Below are 24425 nucleotides of genomic sequence, written 5' to 3'. Positions count from 1 at the left end.
ACATTTGCCTTTCTCCAATCTTCTGGGACTTCTTCTGTTTTCTAGGATTTTTCAAAGATTCTGGCTAGTGGTTCTACAATATTCTCTGCTAATTTTCAGTACCCTAGGATGTAATTCATCTGAACCAAGAGATTTAAATTACCATATATACTCAAGTATAAGCCGACCCGAGTATAAGCCGAGGTCTCTAATTTTGCTACAAACAACTGTGAAAACTTATTGACTTGAGTATAAGCCAAGAGTGGGAAATGCAGCAGCTACTGGTAAGTTTCAAAAATAAAAATAGATACCCATAAAAGTAAAATTAATTGAAACATCAGTAGGTTAAATGTTTTTGAATATCTATATTGAATCAGGAGCCCCATATAATGCACCATACAGTTCATGATGGGCCCCATAAGATGCTCCATACAAAAATATGCCCAATATAATGCTGCACAAAGGTTAATGATGGTCCCATAAGATTCTCCATATTAAAATATGCCCCATATAATGCTGCAGAAAGGTTAATGGTGGCCCCATAACATGCTCCATATTAATATATGCCTCATATAATAATGCTGCTACCGCGATTTAAAAAAAATGACATACTCACCTCTCGTCGCTGCTCGCTGCTCATCAGCGTTGCCGGCTCTGGGAGTGGAGACGCGTCCATATTCATTACTTTAATGAGCGGTGTCACATGACTGCACAGGAAGAAGACAGGGAGAGAAGCAGACCCCGGGAATGAGATGTAGCAGAGCCTGATATGCAGACGCCAGGAGGGTGAGTATAGATGTCTTATGCTCACCCGCTCCCCCTCCCCTGCCGGCTTTCTGGCGTATGACTCGTGTATAAGCCGTGAGGGGGCGCTTTCAGCACAAAAAAGTACTGAAAATCTAGGCTTATACAAGAGTATATGCAGTAACTTAAATTAGCTAAGTGTTTCATCACCATCTCTCTGTTTATGGATGGTGTGGATTTTTTTATTCTTTCAATGGCACCATGAAGATCAGTTGATGTTACAGTTTCTTTCTTAGAGAGCACAGATGCAAAATAGGAATTTAAAAGTGCGCCTTCTCAACATCATTTTGACCACTTCACCCTTTTCATTCCATAAAAAATTCTATAGCATCTTTGACTTTTCTTTTGACATACCCACAAAATACCTTTTTATTGATTTTGGTCTCCCTTGCAAGCCTTACTTCATTACTGGCTTTAACTCTTGCCCTGCATTCCCTGCAAACAGAATTATATTCTTCTTTAGATATGCCCCCCTCTTTCTACTTGATATACATTTCTTTTTTCCTTTTTAAAAATTGATTTAGTTCTATATTCATGCACCCTGGCTTCTTTAAATGCTACCAATTTTTCCTTCTTTTCGGGATTGTTACTGATTGTGCGGTGAGATTTTTGTTTAGCAAAATATCCCATCCTTCTTGGACATTTCTGTCCTTTAGAACATCCAATTATTTGACCTTTCCTATCCTCTTTCTGAGTCCATTAAAATCTGCCTTTCTGAACTCCAACCTTAAAGTCTGAGTCCTCGCTGGTCATCTTTTTCTTGTAATCCAAAATTCTAGGATAGCATGATTTCTGCCTCCTAAATTCCTAGCCACCTTTACTTCTGCATCCATTTCCTCCTTGTTGGTAAGAATTTGGTCCTAAGTTGCAGATCCTCTTGTTTTCTCTTCTACCATTTGAAAGATAAAGTTGTCATCAAGAGAAGATAAGAATTTTCTGGACCCATTACTTTTGACTGAGAGAGATTCCCAACAAATATCTAGATAAAATCTCCCATGATCGCTATGTCATACTTTTTTGAGAACAGGCACATCTGATCTAAAGAGTTCATCCATATCCTCAGTCTGTCCAGGTGGCCTATAGTAAACACCTAGAATAGTGCTCTTTTTGTTCTCTCCTTGAATTCTTACCCAGTTTCTACAGAGCTACCAGTCTCTGAAGCTTGGATCTCTGTGGAGATGTACGTTTTCTTAACATACAATGCAAAACCTTCTCACTTCTTGCTAATCCTGTTTCTAATAAAGAAGTTGCAGCCTTCAAAGTTTGTTTTACAAACATGTGTATCATCCCATCAAGTTTCAGAGATGCCTATGACATCACATCTCTCTTCCTGTGTTAGCAGCTCCAATTCTCCTTGTCTGCTTTCCCGTGCTTTTTTATAGACGTTTTAGATTGTGGTAGGTTTCTCTTGCTCCTCTATTTTCAATCAGAGTTTGTTGTTTTTGTTCTTACTTTCCATTTCTAATAGCAGGGTTCTCAAAATAATTAATTAGCTGCATATTTCTTCCTTGCTGTATATTTCCCATCCCATATTGCTCTAGTTTAAAGCTCTCCTGATGAGTGTAGAGAAACATCTACAAAATATATGTTTTCCTGTTTTCGTAAGATGCAACCCATCCCTAGCAAGGAGTCCATCATACAGATAGTTCACTCCATGGTCAAGAAACTCAAAACGTTGCTCACAGCACTATCGACGTAGTCAGTTGTTCACCTGTAGAATCCTGTTCAATCTCCTTGGTCCAGGTCCATCCACTGGGAGGATGGATGAGAAGACGACCAGTGCTCCCTTTTTTACTTCACTTTGTGCCCTAGGTCTTCAAAGTCTCTTCATATAGTTTCCAGGTCCTTTCTTGCTGTGTCATTTGTTCCTACATGTATTAATAGGCATGGATAGTCATCTTTAGCATTGAAGTGTCTTGATACCCTATCAGACACATCAATGATTTGGGTACTTGGAAGACTGGTACTTCTTGTGAAGTAATGTCCGGTCGGCAGATAGTGGCTTCTGTTCCTCTCAGTAGGGAATCCTCCACGACCACCATTCTCCTTTTCTTTTTCACCAGAGCGCTTCTTTTTCTCCTTTCAAGAGATTTCTGATTTCTTACTGAGGGTGTTCTTTGTGGGCAAAGCACTTTTTTGATGTACATCTTTATAGATGTCCTGTGTGAGAGCCTGGTAGCGGTTCTTCAGCGATATGGGTGCTGACTGCCTACTCATCCTCCTGCTTCTTTGGGTCACATGCTTCCAATTCTCTCCTGAAGACTGCACCTTTTCCTCAGAGTTACAAGCTTGCATTTATAGTATGTAAAGTTTTGCCCTTTTCACTAGCAAGTAACATAGTTTTGAAGGCTGAAGGAAGACCTTATGTCCATCTAGTTCAGCCTATTTTTAGTGCAGCTGTTCTGCATTGTTGATCCTGGGGAAGGCAAAAAACCCACAGAGTAGAAGCCAATTTTCTCCATAGGGAAAAAAATTCCTTCCCCTTAGCTGGGTCAACCATCTACCTATAATATTCTGTTATTCGTAACCTTCTATACTGTTGCTCACAAGAAAAGCACCCATTCCTTTCTTAAATTCATTCAGTGAGTTGGCCATCACCACTTCCTCAGGAAGAGAATTCCAGAGCCTCACTGCTCTTACCGTGAAGAACCCTCTTCTATGCTGGTGCAGAAATTGTCTTTCCTCCAAACGAAGAGAATGCCCCCTTGTTCTTGTCACAGTCCTTGGTACAAACAGTTCACTGGAGAGATCTCTGTATTGCCCTCTGATATACTTGTACATATATATTAGGTCTCCTCTAAGTCTTCTCTTTTCTAGAGTAAATAGACCTAATTTTGATAACCTTTCTGGGTATTGTAGTGAACCAACTCCATTTATCATTTTAGTAGCCCGCCTTTGAACCCTTTCAAGTTCAGTAATGTCTTTCTTGAGCACCAGCGTCCAAAACTGCACACAATACTCCAAGTGTGCTCTGACGAGTGATTTGTACAGAGGGAGAATTAGGTTTTCATCTCGTGTCCCCAGACCTCTTCTAATGTATCCCATGACCCTATTTGCTTTGGTGGCAGCTGCCTGACACTGGGCACTCAAATTTAGCTTCTTATTGACTAAGATGCCTAAGTCTTTTTCCATGTCTGATTTCCCCAGCAGTTTCCCTTTTAGTAAGTAATTGTAGCATCTGTTTCTCCTTCCCATGTGCATAACCTTACACTTATCTGTGTTAAACCTCATTTGCCATTTTTCAGCCCAATTCTCCAATTTACTCAAATCTGTCTGTAGTTGCAAACTGTCCTCCTTTGTGTTAACTACCTTACATAGTTTTGTATCATCTGCAAATACTGATATTTTACTGTGTAAGCCATCCACTAGATCATTAATAAATATATTACATAGTAGGGGGCCCAATACAGAACCCTGTGGTACCCCACTAGTAACCCTGGCCCAATCTGAGTATGCACCATTAATAACCACTCTTTGTTTTCTATCACTAAGCCAGCTACCTACCCATCTACACACATTTTCCCCTAGCCCAAGCTTTCTCCTCTTACTTACCAATGTGGGACAGTGTCAAATGCTTTAGAGAAGTCGAGATAAATGACATCCAATGATTCTCCTTGGTCCATTTGAGAGCTTACATCATCATAGAAGCTGAAAAGGTTAGTTTGACAGGAGCGATCCTTCATAAATCCATGTTGATATGGAGTTAAACATTTATTAACATTGAGATATTCCATAATGGTATCCCTTAGAAACCCTTAAAAAATTTTACCCACAAGAGATGTTAAGCTTACCGGCCTATAGTTTCCAGGTTCCCTTTTACACCCCTTTTTAAATATTGGTACCACATTTGCTTGCCGCCAATCAAAAGGGACAGACCCTGTTTCTATAGAGTCATTAACAACTTAAGCCCCAAGGGTGGTTTGCACGTTCATGACCGGGCCAATTTTTACAATTCTGACCACTGTCCCTTTATGAGGTAATAACTCTGAAACACTTCCATGAATCCCAGTGATTCTGACATTGTTTTCTCGTAACATATTGTACTAGATGTTAGTGGTAAAATTTCATTCATACAACTTGTGTTTATTTGTGGAAAAAACGGAAATTTGGTGAAAATTTTGAAAATTTCACAATTTTCCAAATTTGAATTTTTATGCCCTTAAATCACAGAGATACGGCACACAAAAAACTTAATAAATAACATTTCCCTCATGTTTACTTTACATCAGCACAATTTTGGAACCAAAATTTTTTTTTGTTAGGAAGTTATAAGGGTTAAAAATTGACCAGCGATTTCTCATTTTTGCAACACCATTTTATTTTTACAGACCACATCACATTTGAAGCCACTTTGAGGGGTCTATATGATAGAAAATACCCAAAAGTGACATCATTCTAAAAACTGCACCCCTTCAGGTGCTCAAAACCACATTCAAGAAGTTTATTAACCCTTTAGGTGCGTCACAGGAATTTTTTGAATATTTAAAAAAAATGAACATTTAACTTTTTTTCACAAAAAAAATATTTCAGGTTCAATTTTTTTTATTTTACCAAGGGTAACAGGAGAAATTGGACTGTAAAAGTTATTGTGCAATTTGTCCTGAGTACGCTGATACCCCATATGTGGGTGTAAACGACTATTTGGGCGCATGGCAGAGCTCGGAAGGGAAGCGGCGCCATTTGACGTTTTTGGCTGGAATTGAGATCGGACACCATGTCGCGATTGGAAAGCCCCTGATGTACCAAAACAGTGGAAACCCCCCCAAATGACACCATTTTGCAAACTAGACCCCCCCAAGGCACTTATCTAGAAGTGTGGTGAGCACTTTGAACCCCCCAGTGCTTCGCAGAAGTTTATAACGCCCGGGCGTGAAAATAAAAAAATTGTATATTTTCAACAAACATCATCTTTTAGTCCCCATTTTTTTTATTTTCCCAAGGGTAACAGGAGAAATTGGACCCCAAAAGTTGTTGTCCAATTTGTCCTGAGTACGCTGATACCTCATATGTGGGAGAAAACTACTGTATGGGCACATGTCGGGGCTCGGAAGGGAAGTAGTGACGTTTTGGAATGCAGACTTTGATGGAATGGTCTGCAGGTGTCATATTGCCTTTGGAGAGCCCCTAATGTACCTAAACAGTGGAAACCCCCCACAAATGACCACATTTTGGAAACTAGACCCCCTAAGGAACTTATCTAGATGTGTGGTGAGCACTTTGAACCCCCAAAGGCTTCACAGAAGTTTGTAATGCCCAGGCATGAAAATAAAAAAATCGTATTTTTTACAAACATGATCAATTAGTCTCCAATTTTTTTATTTTTCCAAGGGTAACAGGAGAAATTGGACCCCAAAAGTTGTTGTCCAATTTGTCCTGAGTACGCTGATACCTCATATGTGGGAGAAAACTACTGTATGGGCACACGTCGGGGCTCGGAAGGGAAGTAGTGACGTTTTGGAATGCAGACTTTGATGGAATGGTCTGCGGGTGTCATGTGCGTTTGGAGAGCCCCTGATGTACCTAAACTATTGAAACTCCCCACAAGTGACCCCATTTTGGAAACTAGACACCCCACGGAACTTATCTAGATGTGTGGTGAGCACTTTGAACCTCCAAGTGCTTCACAGAAGTTTATAACGACCGGGCGTGAAAAAAAAATCATTTTTTTCCACAAAAATTATATTTTTGCCCCCAGTTTTTTATTTTCCTAAGGGTAACAGGAGAAATTAGACCCCAAAATTTGTTTTGCAATTTGTCCTTAGTATGCTGATACCCTATATGTGGGGTGTGGTGTAGTTACCACTATGTCAGCTAGGGGGCGCTGTGTGGGTGTCCCAGGATGAGTGTACAGGCACATTCAGTGTGGTAACAGGAGCAGGGTCCTAAATGACCATTATGGGTCTCAAGGTGGGTGGCCTTGGGATGCAGGCTCCAGGGTGTATTGATCAGCAGAGGTACTGCTGATCTTTCTGTTACACTGTGTCAGGGAAGCCTGTGTGTGTCTATACAACCTTTAGTGATGTCATAGCCATGTGATCACCTGTGGGTGTGGTTACAGGGCTATGTAATTGAGGTGTTTGGCACATGTGAGAGAGTGTGGAGGGAGTCTGTCTGAGTGTGGACAGACTTCCATGTGTCCAGGCGGGACACTACAGAGGTTGTATATGGGGAGGACTACAGCTCCCAGCATGTGCTGAGACTCTCGGTCCGAGTCTGAAGCCACGGACATTTGTGTTCTTTTGCCTAATCTAGAGGCTATTTTGGTAATGTGCTCCCTTGTGGGTTTATGATGCAAATAAACCCCATGAACTTTGGGAAGAACCTGCCTCATGATTGTCTCCCGCTGCACCTAAGCGAGTCGAATCCCTACAGGGGGTAAAACACTGTTTGGGCGCATGGCAGAGCTTGGAAGGGAAGGAGCACCATTTGACTTTTTCAATGCAGAAATGGCTGGAATTGAGATCAGACGCCATGTTGCATTTGGAGAGCCCCTGATGTGCCCAAACAGTGGAAACCCCCCAATTATAACCAACCCTAACCCTAATCTCAGCCCTAACCCTAGCCCTAACCCTAGCCCTAACCCTAGCGGTAAAATGGAAATACATTTTTTTTAAATTTTATTATTTTTCCCTAACTAAGGGGGTGATAACAGGGGGGGGTTTGATTTACTATTTATGGCGGTTTTTATGTTTGGCAGCTGTTACACGCTAAAAGACGCTTTTTATTGAAAAAAGTTTTTGCATCTCCACATATTGAGAGCTATAATTTTTCCGTATTTTGACCCACCAAGTCATGATAGGTCTTATTCTTTGCGGGACGAGTTGACGTTTTTATTGGTACCATTTTCGGGCACGTGACATTTTTTGATCGCTTTTTATTCCGATTTTTGGGACACAGAATGGACAAAAACCAGCGTTTCATGAATTTCTTTTGTGGGGGTGCGTGTACACCGTTCCGCGTGCGGTAAAATTGATAAAGCGGTTTTATTCTTCGGGTCAGTACGGTTACAGCGATACCTCATTTAGGTCTTTTTTTATGTTTTGTCGGTTTTATGCAATGAAAACTATTTTATAAAAAAATAATTATTTTTGCATCGCTTTATTCTGCGAGCTATAACTTTTTTATTTTTTTGTGGATGACGCTGTATGGCGGCTCGTTTTTTGCGGGACAAGCTGACGTTTTCAGCGGTACCATGGATATTTATATGCGTCTTTTTGATCGCGCGTTATTGCACTTTTTGTTCGGTGGTATGATAAATCATTATTTTTTGCTTCGTTTTTTATTTTTATTTTTTAAGGGGTTCGCTAAACGGGTTAACTAATGGGACAGTTTTATAGGGCGGGTCGTTACGGACGCGCCGATACCAAATATGTGTACTTGTATTGCTTTTTTTTTTCAAAAAATGAATTTATTGTGGAATATTTTTTTTTTTACTAATTTATTTAGCGATTTTTTTTAAAATTATTTTTACACTTTTTTTTTTTTTTTAAACTTTATTACATTGTCCCAGGTGGGACATCACTGTCCTGTGACAGATCGCTGATCTGTCAAATCACAGATCACTGTGACAGATCAGCAATCTGTCACAGGCATAGACGCAGACTTCCTCATGACTGCGCTTTGCAGGCAGTGAGGAAGTCGGCTCCCTACAGGCCCCCGTCGCCATCTTGGATCCGGGGGCCTGTAGGGAAAGAGCCCCCCGCAGCAGCACTGCACATTGCGCTGCTGTGGGGTGCTCAAGGAAGCACGGAGGGAGCCCCCTCCCTGCCGATGCTTCCCTTTAACCCCCGGTACACCGCGATCGTGTTTGATCGCGGTGTACAAGGGGTTAACGTGTCGGGGGCAGTCAGTGACCACCCCTGACACATTGTGCAGGGTGTCAGCTATGATATACTATCCCGTCCCTGGGAATTAAGTCCCAGGGCACATGGACGGGATAGTACGTCTCATGGCAGAAAGGGGTTAAATATAAGGAATATAGGCCTGTCTATCACATTACTTAACTCCCTTAATACCCGAGGGTGAATGCCATCAGGGCCTGGTGATTTGTCAATTTTAATCTTACTAAGGCGGTTCTGCACTTCTTCCTGGGTTAGGCAGGTAATACTTAATGTGGAGTTTACATTATCACTCTGCATTTCCCCTTGCAAATCCTTTTCCTGTGTGAAAACTGTTGAGAAAAAAGTATTTAAAACATTTGCTTTTCCCACATCGCTCTCTATGATTTCACCCTCATTGTTCTTTAAAGGGCCGACACCATCAATTTTAATCTTTTTACTGTTTATATAATTAAAGAATAGTTTGGGGTTTGTTTTACTTTCCTTAGCAATGAGTCTCTCAGTTTCCACTTTTGCTAAATGTATGGTTTTTACACATTTTATTTTTTTCTCTATAACTTTTTAATGCTTCTTCATTGCCTTCTTGTTTTAGCTTCCTAAATGCCTTGTTCTTGTTATTTATTGCCCTTTTTACATCCTCATTTAGCCACATTGGTGTTCTCCTGTTCCTAGCCCTTTTATTTCTGTACGGTATGGCTAGCTCGCATATTCAATAGGGCCCAATAGCAAAAAGCAGTGGTTTGAATGAACACTCACATTTCTTGGTAGAATCGTGCAGGATTGAAATTTTTGATGTTTTTCTACTCCTCTCAACAGTCCAAACAAGACTCTAGGAGGATGAGTTTGCAACTACTTTACTTTTGGAGAAAATTCATAACATTCATTATTCAATAGGGACCAATAGCAAAAGGCACCGGTTTGAATGAACACTCACATTTCTTGGTAGAATCATGCAGGATTGAAATTTTTAACGTTTTTCTACTCCTCTCAACAGCCCAAACAAGTTTCTAAAAGGATGAGTGTGCAACTACTTTACTTTGGGGAAAAAATTCAAAACATTCATTATTCAATAGGGCCCAATAGCAAAAAGCAGCGGTTTGAATGAACACTCACATTTCTTGGTAGAATCGTGCAGGATTGAAAATTTTGATGTTTTTCTACTCCTCTCAACAGTCCAAACAAGACTCTAGAAGGATGAGTTTGCAACTACTTTACTTTTGGAGAAAATTCAAAACATTCATTATTCAATAGGGACCAATAGCAAAAAGCAGCGGTTTGAATGAACACTCACATTTCTTGGTAGAATCATGCAGGATTGAAATTTTTAACGTTTTTCTACTCCTCTCATGAGCCCAAGCAAGACTCTAGAAGAATGAGTTTGCAACTACTTTACTTTTGGAGAAAATTCAAAACATTCAATATTCAATAGGGTCTTATAGCAAAAAGCAGCGTTTTGAATGAACAATCACAGTTCTTGGTAGAATCGTGCAGGATGGAAATTTTTGATGCTTTTCTACTCCTCTCAACAGCCCAAACAAGTTTCTAAAAGGATGAGTTTGCAACTACTTTACTTTTGGAGAAAATTCAAAACATTCATTATTCAATAGGGCCCAATAGCAAAAAGCAGCGGTTTGAATGGACACTCACATTTCTTGGTAGAATCGTGCAGGATTGAAATTTTTGACATTTTTCTACTCCTCTCATGAGCCCAAACAAGACTCTAGAAGGATGAGTTTGCAACTACTTTACTTTTGGAGAAAATTCAAAACATTCATTATTCAATAGGGTCTAATAGCAAAAAGCAGTGGGTGTGTAAAACTGATTTAAATATTTCCCTTTTATTTTCTGTGCTCCTATTTTTGAGGACATTGTCCCAATCAATTCGGCGAAGGTCCTCTCTAAGCTGATCAAACTTTGCTTTCCTGAAATTCAGCGTTTGTAAAAGTCTGTAAAAACATAGGACACATTGCAGCACACCATATGGGTAATCTCTAGTGATGAGCGAATTTGTTCGGAAAACAATCGCCAAACATAAATTCGGCACGAATATGGCACATTCGAATTTGTGATCGGAAACACGAGCAAAATTTTATAAAATCAGTAAAAATTGGTAAAATTCAGTAAAAGTGCGGGAAAATATTTGCGTTGCCACAAAAGTATTTTCAGCACTTTAGCAATGATAATGGTGGGGTATCATGAGCGTTTGGCACGTTTTTGATGAGAGGAGAGGCGTTTGCAGAGCTCAGAGGCTAACTTTGTGTGCACATTGCAGCTAGCCAATCAGGGCGCAGAAAACATCAACAATATCCTGACACAACAGCTTGTGTCATTGGCTGCTGAAATCACGTCTCTCCATATAAAGAGCAGACATCTTGGTTTAGTGCCATTTTGACACTGTAACAGCGCAGAGAGTATGCTCCTGACGCTGGTACTGTTAGCAGCAAGATTTTAGCTAGTTAGCTAGGCAATTGTGTATCAGTCAGATAGTGTAGCTAGCTAGTTTCCAGTGTGGCTGTTAAATTTACCTTCCAGCATTTTTTTTTTTGGCCACAGACAAAGCCTGCAGGGCTACAAAAAGGAAAATGCTCCAGTTTCCAGTAAAATCCAAAATTTATTGTGTTAATTATAAAAAGGAGTCATGTTAAAACACAGTTCACATGAGCAATTGTAGCAGTTACACGTTTCGAACACAGTAGAGTGTTCTTTCTCAAATATACAAACAAGAAATGATGTAATAATTTTATATAAGATTCAACCAATGAAAGACATCAAACACAATCATGTGATAAAGTATGGTAATTAAAAACAAAAGCAACAAGCATTATCACAAAAGACACCAATCATATCCAAATATGGAAAATGAGACAGCGCAATAGTTGTACATTAATAATGATACATAATTTCCCTGTGAGCATTGAGACCCACAGGGTAGCAAGTTCCAAGACAAAAAATCCAGTACGTCTCCCTTGTCATCAATGACTTCTTCATATCCCCGCCTCTTGGTGATGTCATCAGTCTTTCAATGCCGGTAACTTTCAGCGATGCTGTGTTTCTCTGATAGTAAGTAATAAAATGTTTAGAAGCAAAGGACATAGTGCGATTAGAATTGATAGAAGATACAACATCAGGAATGTGTTATGAAATCCTTATTTTTAAATTTCCACATAACTAAGATTACAGTTTGTGCACCTAATTAAATAAATGGCATTCTTTGAATTGCAATTGATGTACTGTTGTATTTTATAGTGTTTAGCATTTTCACTATCCGAAAAAGCATGTGTAATAGTGGAATGTGCACACGTCCTGCATATTGCATTGCCGCACTTATAAAAACACGGATGATGTAACCAGGTTCTATGTTTTTTGATGGGATTAAAAAAACTCCGGGAAATAATAGTACCCATAGTGGTAGCTCTTTTGGCTACACTGTGGCATCCAGATGATAATACAGAGGACAATATATAATTCTCATACAAGATGGGAATATGTCTATGAATAATGGACTTTATTGCACAAAACTGCGGACTTTATTGGATTGACAAAACTGGTTTCCTATTCAAAGCATCATTAGTAGACAATTTTGATGCAATCAAATTACATCGCTTCTTTTTCCACACAATCTGCATTGCCCTATCCAAAGTCCATTTAGTATAACCCCTCATTTTTAATTTGTCCCAACATGACTCAATTTCCTGACTTAAAATGGAAATATCATTGCAATTCCTCGTGATTCGTGTGAGCTCACTGACTGGTATAGGTCTTATCGTATGCTGAGGGTGGCTGCTGGTGGCGTGGTGGATACTATTACCTGACAACGGTTTTGAAAAGGTAGAAATAATGATAGGTTTTCCCACACTACCCTTCAATGACAGATCTAAAAAAGATATAGAAGAAAAATAAAAAACATGAGTGAATCGTAAATTAAAATGATCGGAATTTAGAAATGTAACATATTCCGGTATGGCAGACACATCACCCCTCCATATGAAGAGTGTATCATCGATGTATCTGCCACACCAGAAGATGCAAGACAAAATAGGATTGTCAACAGAATATAGAAACCATGAAACCACAAAAACACTAGTGCACACCCTTATCTCCCGCCTTGACTACTGCAACCTCCTACTCTCTGGCCTCCCCTCCAGCATTCTGGCACCACTCCAGTCCATCCTACACTCTGCTGCCCGACTAATCCACCTGTCTCCCCGCTATTCCCCAGCCTCCCCCCTATGCCAGGCCCTTCACTGGCTTCTTATTGCCCTTAACCATGACATACAAAGCCATCCACAACCTGTCTCCTCCATACATCTGTGGCATGGTTTTCCGGTACCTACCCACACGCAACCTTCGATCCTCTCAAAATCTCCTTCTCTACTCCCCCCTCATCTCTTCTTCCCACAACTGCATACAAGACTTCTCCCGTGCCTCCCCCATACTCTGGAACTCTCTGAGGCAACACATCAGACTCTCACCAACAACGGAAACCTTCAAGAAGAACCTGAAGACCCACCTGTTCCGACAAGCCTTCAGCCTGCAATGATCCTCAGTCTACTGAACCACCGCACAACCAGCTCTACCCTCTCCTAGTGTATCCTCACCTGTTATGAATGGGTCACTGAAGAGGATGGCAAGAACAGGCTAAGCCACCAGAAGACCAGAGAGGTTGGAAACTAAGCAGATTGCAGACCCCTGATCTCATCCACACAACTAGCAGTACCGTGGAGCGTTCCTACGATGCCACAGATGCTTCGTCACAGCCGGAGAACTAACTAAGCCTAAAGACAGAAAGGTGAAATCTAAACTGCCCCGGAGCAGATCCCCAAAGGAATAGACAGCCCCCAAACATATATTGTCGGTGAGACAAGATGAGACACAAATACAGGCAGAGAACAGACTGAGCAAACAGTGGGGCCCAAGCCATCTAGACAGGATAGAAAAGATACTGTCTGCAATCACGCACAAAACCCTGAAAAAATCCAACTCTTCTGATATACAAAAAACCTGAGGTCACACGACCTCACCCCCGCCAGATCAGCACTCTAGTATAAACTGGAAGCAAAGCAAAAAGATACTAACATAACAGAGGACTGAACAAGCTATAACATATGAAGCAGGGCCCAGCGCTGCCCCCAGCATGGAGCACACTGAACCCTAGCAACAAAGCACAAAGCAAAAAAAGGCACAACCAGATTAGATGCAAAGGATTAGCAAAAGAATCACTTAGCTGAATCATGCATATCAGGCAGGGGACAAAATAACTCCAAATGCACATGGAGGAAATCACCAGCAACTTCCAAGAGCAGCCAGCTCAATTATATGCTCCCAGCCATTAATCCCAGGTTCCAAATTATTGTCGTCAGGTGGAGAACTTCCATCCACCTGGCCAGCTCCACTACTCTCAGTAACCACCAGAGGGAGCAGAGGGAGCTTCGGCTCAGAACTTCAAGCAAAGGAATTCACAACAGTACCCCCCCTTGAGGAGGGGTCACCGAACCCTCATTTACGCCACCAGGCCGATCAGGATGGGCCCAGTGAAAGGCACGAATCAATCTCTTGGCAAGGATGTCAGAAGAAGAGACCCAAGAATTATCCTCCTGGCCATAACCCTTCCACTTGACCAAGTACTGAAGTCTCCGTCTAGCCGGACGAGAATCCAATATCTTCTCTACCTCATACTCCAAATTACCCTTAACCAGTACAGGGTCAGGGGGCGCTGCCATGGGAATGACTGGCTCCACAAACCTTTTCAACAAAGATTTATAAAAGACGTTATGAATCTTAAACGTAACTGGAAGAGCCAAATGGAAAGAAACGGGATTAAGGATTTCCAAAATCTTATAAGGTCCAAAAAACCTTGGCTTGAATTTTGGAGATGCAACCTTCATGGGAATATTTTTTGAGGACAACCAAACCACATCACCCACTTTAAACCGGGGACCAATGGTCCTATGCTGGTTGAAAAACCGTTGGGCCTTTTCCTGAGAGTGGGACAACTTATCCACAGCTTGGTCCCAAATCTGCTGCATTCTCTCTACCACAGAATCCACACCTGGGCAGGCAGAAGCTTCTACCTGCCCTGAAGAAAATCGAAGATGAAACCCAAAGTTACAAAAGAAAGGAGACATCAAAGTGGCAGAGCTAGCCCTATTGTTTAGCGCAAATTCGGCCAAGGGCAAAAATGAGACCCAATCATCCTGATCAACAGATATGAAACATCTCAAATAGGACTCCAACGTCTGGTTTGTTCTCTCAGTCTGCCCATTGGTCTGAGGATGAAATGCAGTGGAGAAAGACAACTGAATTCCCAGTTTGGAACAAAAAGCCCTCCAAAATCTGGAAACAAACTGGACCCCTCTGTCCGACACAATGTTCTCAGGAATCCCGTGCAAACGAACCACTTGTAAAAACCATGGCACCAACTCAGAAGAAGATGGCAACTTTGGGAGTGGTACAAGATGGACCATCTTAGAAAATCTATCACAGATCACTCAAATAACAGTCATTCTCTGAGAGACAGGGAGATCAGAGATAAAATCCATTGAGATATGGGTCCATGGCCTCCTGGGCACCGGCAGGGGCATCAACAAACCACTAGCACAAGAACAGGGCTTAGACCGAGAACAAGTCCCACAGGACTGCACAAAATTCCTGACATCACGAGATAAGGCTGGCCACCAAAAAGACTGACTCACCAAATCTCTGGTACCAAAGATACCTGGATGACCAACCAACGCGGAGCAATGAATTTCAGACATTACTCTTTTCCTCCACTGGTCAGGGACATAAAATTTTGCTGTAGGGCATCGTTCAGGTTTATCCTCCTGAAATTCCTCCAGGGCACATCTCAAATCAGGAGAGATGGTGGAAAGAACTACATCCTCATTTAGAATGGTCGCAGGCTCGGTCATGTCAAGAGAATCCGCAAAGAAACTCCTAGAAAGGGTGTCCGCCTTAACATTCTTAGTGCCCGGAAGAAAGGAGACCACAAAATTAAAACACTTGAAAAACAAGGCCCACCTAGCCTGTCTAGGATTCAAGCGCTTGGCTGATTCAAGATAAATCAAATTCTTGTGATCGGTGAGGAACACAACTTGATGTCTAGCTTACTCCAACCAATGTCTCCACTCTTCAAATGCCCACTTCATGGCCAATAATTCCCGATTCCCCACTTCATTGTTACGTTCAGATGGAGAAAATTTCCGAGAAAAGAAGGCACAGGGGTTCATCTTAGAGGTTACCGGATCTCTTTGAGACAAAACGGCTCCTGCACCAGTCTCAGAAGCATCTATTTCCACCTGAAATGGGAGTGAAACATCAGGTTGCCGTAGAACCGGAGCAGAAGTGAATCTCTGCTTAAGCTCCTGAAATGTCGCGACTGCCTCTGGAGACCAATTCACCACATTAGCTCCCTTTTTGGGTCAAATCTGTCAGAGGTTTAACAATACCAGAAAAATTACTTATAAATTTACGGTAGAAATTAGCAAAACCCAAAAACTTCGGAAAAGCCTTCAGAGAAGTGAGCTGAACCCAATCATAAATGGCTTGTACCTTGGCCGGGTCCATTTCAATAGCAGACAGGGACAAAATGAATCCCAAAAATGAAATCCTGTGTACACCAAAAACACATTTCGATCCCTTAACATACAAAGTATTTTCCCTCAAAATCCGGAACACAGTTTGGACATGTTCCACTTGAGAATCCCAATCACTGGAAAAAATCAAAATATCATCCAGATAAATGATCAAAAACTTATCCACTAGGTCCCGGAAAATATCGTTCATAAAAGATTGGAAGATGGAAGGACCATTAGTGAGCCCAAAAAGCATCACCAGGTACTCAAAATGTCCCTCCGGAGTATTAAACGCCATCTTCCATTCATCCCCGTGCTTGATGCGAATAAGATTATACGCCCCCTGAGGTCAAGCTTGGTAAACCAACAAGCACTTTTAACTCTGGAAAATAAATCAGAAATCAGGGGTAACGGGTACTGATATTTAACAGGGATTTTGTTAAGGGAGCGAGAGTCAATTCATGGCCTTAATGAGCCATCATTTTTGGCCACAAAGAAAAAACCAGCACCCAAAGGCGAAGAGGATGGTCTGATATAACCCTTCTCCAATGATTCCTTGATATAAGATCACATAGTATCATGTTCAGGTACAGATAAATTGAAAAGCCGACCCTTGAGAAATTTACAACCGGGCATTAACACAATTTTGCAGTCATAACTCCTATGAGGAGGCAAAGATGCGGACTTACTCTCACTAAACACATCATAAAAATCAGCCAAATAGTTAGGAACGTCTTGAGACTGAGGAGAGGTGGAGAAAACAGGAGTGTCACCAAGAACACACTGACAACCCCAACTCACCACAGACAGAGATTTCCAATCTAAAATAGGATAATGGGTTTGTAACCAAGGAAAACCCAGTACAATAGTATCATGTAAATTGTGCAACATCAAAAATTTACAATTCTCTTGATGGTCCGGGGCGACCCACATTACCACCTGGGTCCAAAACTGGGGTTTATTCTCCACCAAAGGGGTAGCATCAATCCCCCTCAAGGGAATAGGGGTTCTCAAGGGCACCATGGGGAAACCACAATGCTTGGCAAAGTCAAGATCCATCCGATTCAAAGCTGCTCCTGAATCAACAAAGGCCTTAGCAGAAAAAGTAGACAAGGAGCAGATCAATGTAACTGCCAACAGGAACTTAGGCTGTACACTGCCCACCGCAAATGCGTGAGCAAAACGTTTTTCTCGTTTAGGGCAGACAGAAATAACATGAGAGGCGTCCCCACAAAAGAAGCACAACTTATTACGCCTTCTAAACTCTTGAAGTTGCGCCCTAGACAAAACCCTATCACATTGCATGGGTTCAGAAGTTTGTTCAAAAGGCAGCACCGCCTTCTCGCGTACTTTTACGTTCACGTAAACGTCGATCAATTTGAATGGCTAATGACATGGAGTCGTTAAGATCAGAGGAGACAGGAAATCCCACCTTATCATCGTTTACAGTTTCTGACAGACCTTTCCGAAAGAGAGCTGCTAGGGCATCATCATTCCATTTAGTAAAGACTGTCCACTTTCGGAACTTCTGGCAATATAACTCCGCAGCATCCTGACCCTGGTTCAAAGCCAATAAGGTTTTCTCAGCTTGATCAGTAGCATTAGGTTCATCATACAACAACCCCAGGGCCTGAAAAAACGCATCCACTTTAGCCAGAATAGGATCTCCAGGTGTCAGAGAAAAGCCCAATCCTGGGGATCACATGCAGCAGGGAGATGACAATTTTAACCTGCTGCACAGAGCTCCCCGATGAATTGGGCTTCAAGGCAAGAAATAGTTTACAGTTATTCTTGAAATTCAAAAATTTAGACCGATCCCCAGAAAACACATCAGGAGTAGGGATCTTTGGTTCTACAGCAGATGATTGAGCGAGATAGGCAGAAATTCCCCGCACTTCAGCAGCGAGCCGCTCAACACGATCGGACAATTGCTTAGTCTCCATTAAAGAAAAAATCCACCTATGGCCCCAGAGGAAAAAATATATAAAAAAAATTCTGACACTTTTTTTTTTTTTTGCAATTCTTTCCTTCTTTTGAGTACCCTAGAGTCTGCGGTTTGGCTGGTGATTCTGTTATGAATGGGTCAACGAGGAGGATGGCAAGAACAGGCTAAGCCACCAGAAGACCAGAGAGGTTGGTAACTAAGCGGATTGCAGACTCCTGATCCTATCCACACAACTAGCAGTAGCCGTGGAACGTTCCTACGGTGCCCTAGATGCTTCGTCACAGCCAGAGAACTAACTAAACCTAAAGACAGAAAGGTGAAATCTAAACTGCCCCAGAGCAGATCCCTAAAGGAATAGACAGCCCCCAAACATATATTGTCGGTGAGACAAGATGAGACACAAATACAGGCAGAGATCAGACTGAGCAAATGGTGGGGCCCAAGCTGTCTAGACAGGACAGCAATAGTGAAGATGAGGAGGGCACCGCCAACAATAAATACAGGGATACACCAATAGTCACTACAGATCAATAATGCAGTAAAAGAAAGAAAAAGCTAATGACCAAACACTGGGATCACCACAATAAATCACTAAATATAAAAATTTTATTGATTTTCAGACAGACCAAAACACAATTTAAAAACATTAAAAAGTCACACCATGACAATTATAGTATACCCAAGGGGGTAAGTAATATAACCCTATAAGACTCCCCTGTCACACTTGTACAGTGTAGATAAAGACAAACAGCTGGTTAATATATTATATGAATGACAGAATCATGTTGTATCAAAAATATCATATACATATGAGTAGAGCCCAAATGGAAACACTATGATACCAGAATTATTAGGCTGCTATATACTGAGGAAATGCACCTATAATCAAACTACCCTGTGAGTCAGTGAAAAGACATAATACGGAGGTAAAAAACAAAAGGTGCATCTGAGCCGGTTGACCATCCTCCAAAGTAGCACATACCATAAGCGCTAAGCACATAGCAGCTATACCATACCAAGGAAAGGGGGAGCCTGTGGAAGTGCCCAAACATATATTGTCGGTGAGACAAGATGAGACACAAATACAGGCAGAGAACAGACTGAGCAAACAGTGGGGCCCAAGCTGTCTAGACAGGACAGGACAGGACAGAAAAGATACTGTCTGCAATCACGCACAAACCCTGAAAAAGTCCAACACTTCTGATATACAAAAAACCTGAGGTCACACGACCTCACCCCCGCTAGATCAGCACTCTGGTATAAACTGGAAGCAAAGCAAAAATATACTAACATACCAGAGGACTGAACAAGCTGTAACATATAAAGCAGGGCCCAGTGCTGCCCCCAGCAGGGAGCACGCTGAACCCTAGCAACAAAGCAGAAAGCAAAAAATAGGCACAACCAGATTAGATGCAAAGGATTAGCAAAAGAATCACTTAGCTGAATCATGCAGATCAGGCAGGGGACAAAAGAACTCCAAATGCACATGGGGGAAATCACCAGCAACCTCCAAGAGCAGCCAGCTCAATTATATGCTCCCAGCCAGTAATCCCAGATTCCCAATTATTGTCATCAGGTGGAGAACTTCCATCCACCTGGCCAGCTACACTACTCTCAGTAACCACCAGAGGGAGCTTCAGCTCAGAACTTCGAGCAAGGGAATTCACAACACTCACCCATCCCTGTAGACTGTGAGCCCTCGCGGGCAGGGTCCTCTCTCCTTCTGTACTTGTGTGTGCCTTGTTTATTGTACTTGTCTATATTTACCCTTTTCACATGTAAAGCGCCATGGAATAAATGGCGCTATATAAATGTATAATAATAATAGTAATAATAATAATAACAATTCCTCCCAATAGGACATGACCAAATTAGCAACAGAAGGTGAATGCTTACCACCCATTGATACTCCTTTGCATTGGGGGTAATAGTTCTGGTCAAAACAAAGATAATTGTGATTCATCAAAAAATGCAAAATATGAACAATGAATTGGCAAAGATCAGAAATATAATCACTATACTCATTGAGATGGAATTCTATAGCCATAATTGTCAAATCCTGAGGTATCGAAGTGTACAAAGCAATTACATTGCAACTGACCCAACAAAAACCCTCTGACCATTCAATATTGGAGAATTGTTCCAAAACATCCTTTGAATTCCTGAGAAACCCAGGGGTACGCACACATAAAGGCTGCAATAAGGAGTCCAACCATTGACTGAGATCCTCAGTAACTGAGCCAATACCAAATAATATGGGACGCATGGAGGGTGGTGAGAAATCCCAATGCAAAGCCCTCATCTATTAATTTAAATGCTTCTCCTTGAAAATGACGTGAAGGATCACAAGTCAATTTCATGTACGTAGTATTGTCCTGTAACAAAAGATTTATCTGATCACTGTAAGTCACCGTATCCATAAATAAAACCAGACCACCTTTATCAGCCATCTTAAGTTATTTCTGGCATATTTTGATTTCTTGAATCGCTTTAAATTGAGCCGAATTCAGATTGGCATTGTAACAATGATGACCGGTTGCTGAATCCAAACGTTTCAATTCTCTTTCAATCACAGTCTGGAAACGGTCCATACATTCCACCCTCGACTGAATTGGGTATAAAGCTGGGTTCTTAGTATGTAACCGCTCTGGTTTATTAATAGTTTTCTGACTAGATGTATCCGTCATATTTAAATCCTGAAGATTCTTCAAGGCCATTTGTTCAGCAAAAGTTAAATTGCGAAATTCATTAGAGGAATTGCTGCATTCAAATGACATTGAATCCATAGATGAAAAAAGTGTCTTCTGATGGGTAAATTGTGTACAAATTTATTTATGTCCAATAATGTATGGAATAGATCAAATCACTTATCAGGTGCAGAATTTAGTCCTAAAGAGAGAATTTGCAATTGTTCATTCGTCAATGTACAACTAGAAAGATTCAAAACATTGACAAAGTCATTAGAATTCACAATTTCTTGCGGTAGCGGGTTACCATTCCTGTAGATGGTTGCTAAAGCCAGCAGGGCACATGTCCTTCAAGTGTGTTGTGCATTGTTTCTATTGTGCTCCATGTTGAGTATAGCGTTCTAAATAATATTTTTTCACTAGCTAAATGTGAAACAGCCTGCTGTATCCCACCTTGTAATTTAGTGCTGTGGTGACATGAAACTGCCTGCAGACCTAACGCATATTAAAAAAAATGGCAAAATAGTTTTGGATCAGTGATCAAGAATAGAATAGGACTAACACAATCTAGTCTATTATTTCTAAACACTGTTTTTCGGTGATTCCTTTGTATCCCCGTTTATACTGCACCCACACACACAAATAATACCACATTTGAAAGGTAAACTTGCCCCCTTCAGCAAGAAAATAGCCAAACAAACCCCACATTCACGATTTGATCACAAAATACAGATTAAACATTAATTTTCATAAACTTGCAGTAAGGAAAAATGACCTGCAGGTGGCACCACAGTACCCCAAAGCACACTACCAACACATTTGTATACATGCACTGCTTTTTCGCTCATTACTTCGCCCCACACACATGATACACCATTTGAAAGGTAAACTTGCTCCCTTCAAAAGGAAAACAGTCAAACAAACCACACATTCATGATTTTATCACTAAATCCAGTTTAAACATTCATTTTCATAAACTTAGAGAAAGACACAATGACCTGCAGGTGGCACCTCAACCGGAAAACATTTTTTGGCCTCTACTTATCAAAACAATTTATTGTATTACCAATCTACATATATAAATACCTGTCTGTGTTCATCAGCTCATGAAATACATTTACATTTGACCAGCTTGCTTTTTCTGAAATTCCCTGCGCCCCCGACGATCAATGTGCAAAAATTTTGCATGGGCCAAGTTAGTACATATAATAATAAAATACCTTTATTGATAATTGGGTAAAACATAGGTGAAAAATAACACAGCTAGCAAGAAGTGACCACGCCAAACAAAATTATAAAAATGCAGGTATGATAAAATATTTCCAAAATGGTAACAGAGTGTTCAAATAAATTGTCACAAGTGTACCGATCTATACAAAATTTACAATAAATAAACAAAATCGTGGTATCCAAATGCCAAGGACGAGAGTTAAAATAAGTGAAAAAAATTGAAAAAGGTGTATAGAAAAATTCTATACACACAACAGACACATAGTCATAGAATCGTAGAGTTGGAAGGGACCTCCTGGGCCATCTGGTCCAATTCCCTGCTCAAAGCAGGATTCGCTAAATAATCCCAGACAGATGTCTGTCCAGCCTCTGTTTGAAGACTTCCATTGAAGTAGAACTCACCACTTCTCGTGGCAGCCTGTTCCTCTCATTGATCACTCTGTCAAAAAGTTTTTTCTAATATCTAATCTGTGTCTCCTCCCATTCAGTTTCATCCCATTGCTTCTAGTCTTTCCTTGTGCAAATGAGAATAAAGATGATCCTTCTACAATGTGACAGCCCTTGAGATATTTGTAGACAGCTCTTAAGTCTCCTCTCAGTCTTCTCTTTTGCAAACTAAACATTCCCAAATCATGCAACCTTTCCTCATAAGACAGGGTTTGCAGACCGGTCACCATTCTGGTCGCTCTTTTCTGAACTTGCTCCAGTTTGTTGATGTCTTTTTTAAAATGTGGCACACAAAACTGGACACAGTATTCCAGATGAGTTCTTGTCACGTGGACCCATCCTATGTGACGCGACCAGCAGGCCGGTAACTGAAACAACAAGACACGGCACATGAAACTGTCCTGTGTGACACAGCCCGCAGGCCGGTAACTAAAACAACAAGACACGGGGGAAGGGGAAACAGTTACAACGGTGGGCCCCTGCGATAGGGAACGGGGACGTGGAGACCTCCTGCACTCCCCTGAGTCAGTGTCCCTAACACTCCTAACGTTCCCTATGCCGGTTCCGCACCGGGCGCTGATCAGGATACCTGTCACCCTAGCACACCCTACACATATCCCTTGCTAGGGAGCTGGGTGGTGCAGGCACTGGCCCCACCGCTGTACTAATACAAACCAGGGAAAAATACAAACAGGGAAACACCACTTATCTTTGCTCTGTTGCTCTTGCTCCCAGCAACAGAGTCCACCACCAGAATGCAGCTTTCCTCCTGAATAGCTGCCACCAAGCTCTGTCAGAGCTGCAAGGAAATCCCCTCTGACTACTTCCACACCAGGACTCTGACTGTGCTGCAAAGAACTCTCTCCAGCTCCTTCCTCCACCAAGGATGGTTGGAAATGACCACTATCACCAACACTGATTGCAACACCTGACACTCTTTTACAGCAGAGCCAGAGCAATCACACCTGCTTTGTAATCACATGCACTAAACTAAAGAAAGCAGAGTGCAATGACCCTAACGGCCACTGGGGGCAAAACTAGAACTGAAACCACCACAGTACAATGACCCTAATGGCCACCGGGGGCAAAACTAGAACTGAAACCACCACAGTGCAATGACCCTAATGGCCACCGGGGGCAAAAACTATCTTTAAGCACCACAGCTTAAGGAAAGAAAGGTTACTAGTGCATTTTATCTGTCATGATCCAGCATGGATCATGACAGGTCTGACCAAAGAGGAGTAGAGGGCAATAATGACTTCACGCGATCTAGACTGTATGTGTCTGTTAATACATCCCAGAATTGCATTTGCCTTTTTTGCTGTTGCATCACACTGACTCATATTCAGTCTGTGATCTATTAGTATACCCAAGTCTTTTTCACATGTGCTGTTGCTTAGCCCTATTCATCCCATTCTGTACATGCATTTTTGATTTTTATTGCCCAGATGTAGTACTTTGCATTTTTCCCAGTTAAAAACCATTCTGTTAGTTGCTGCCCACTGCTCCAGTTTATTTATATCTTTTTGAATGCTCTCTCTTCTCTAGTATTAGCTAGCCCTCCTAGCTTTGTGTCATCAGCAAATTTAATCAGTTTACCCTCAATTCCTTCATCTAAATCATTGATAAAGATGTTGAACAATACAGGGCCCAGGACAGAGCCCTATGGTACCCCACTTGAGACATTCTTCCAACTGGATGCGCAGCCATTTATGACCACTCTTTGGGTCCGATCACTAAGCCAGTTATGAATCCACCTAACAGTTGCCTTGTACATTCCATACCTAGTCATTTTTTCAATAAGGATTGTGTGAGATACTTTGTCAAATGCTTTGCTGAAGTCAAGATATACTATATCTACAGCATTTCCTTGATCCACCCAATCAGTGATACCGTCATAGAAGGAAATTAAGTTAGTCTGACA

General features: G+C 41.4%; 1 protein-coding gene across 2 annotated transcripts in view; it reads right to left on the bottom strand.

Moving 5' to 3' along the window:
- Window positions 1-11212: 11212 nt before the first annotated feature.
- Window positions 11213-24425, bottom strand: part of RBM12B (RNA binding motif protein 12B) — an 89606-nt gene continuing 76393 nt past the window's right edge. The window contains exons 2-3 of one of the 2 annotated variants that reach the window (XR_012220976.1): window positions 12430-12495; window positions 11213-11675 (exon numbers count right to left, since the gene is read on the bottom strand). The gene's annotated coding sequence lies outside the window, so the exon portion shown is untranslated. The remainder of the gene's footprint in view (window positions 11676-12429; window positions 12496-24425) is intronic. The other variant, XR_012220977.1, reaches the window with a different exon arrangement.

This window comes from Dendrobates tinctorius, unplaced genomic scaffold (assembly GCF_039654945.1).
Source record: "Dendrobates tinctorius isolate UK_male_01 unplaced genomic scaffold, ASM3965494v1 ptg000165l, whole genome shotgun sequence".
Taxonomy (NCBI): Eukaryota; Metazoa; Chordata; class Amphibia; order Anura; family Dendrobatidae; genus Dendrobates; species Dendrobates tinctorius.
The sequence above is the reverse complement of the archived record's forward strand: the minus strand, read 5'-3'. Positions and strand labels throughout refer to the sequence as shown.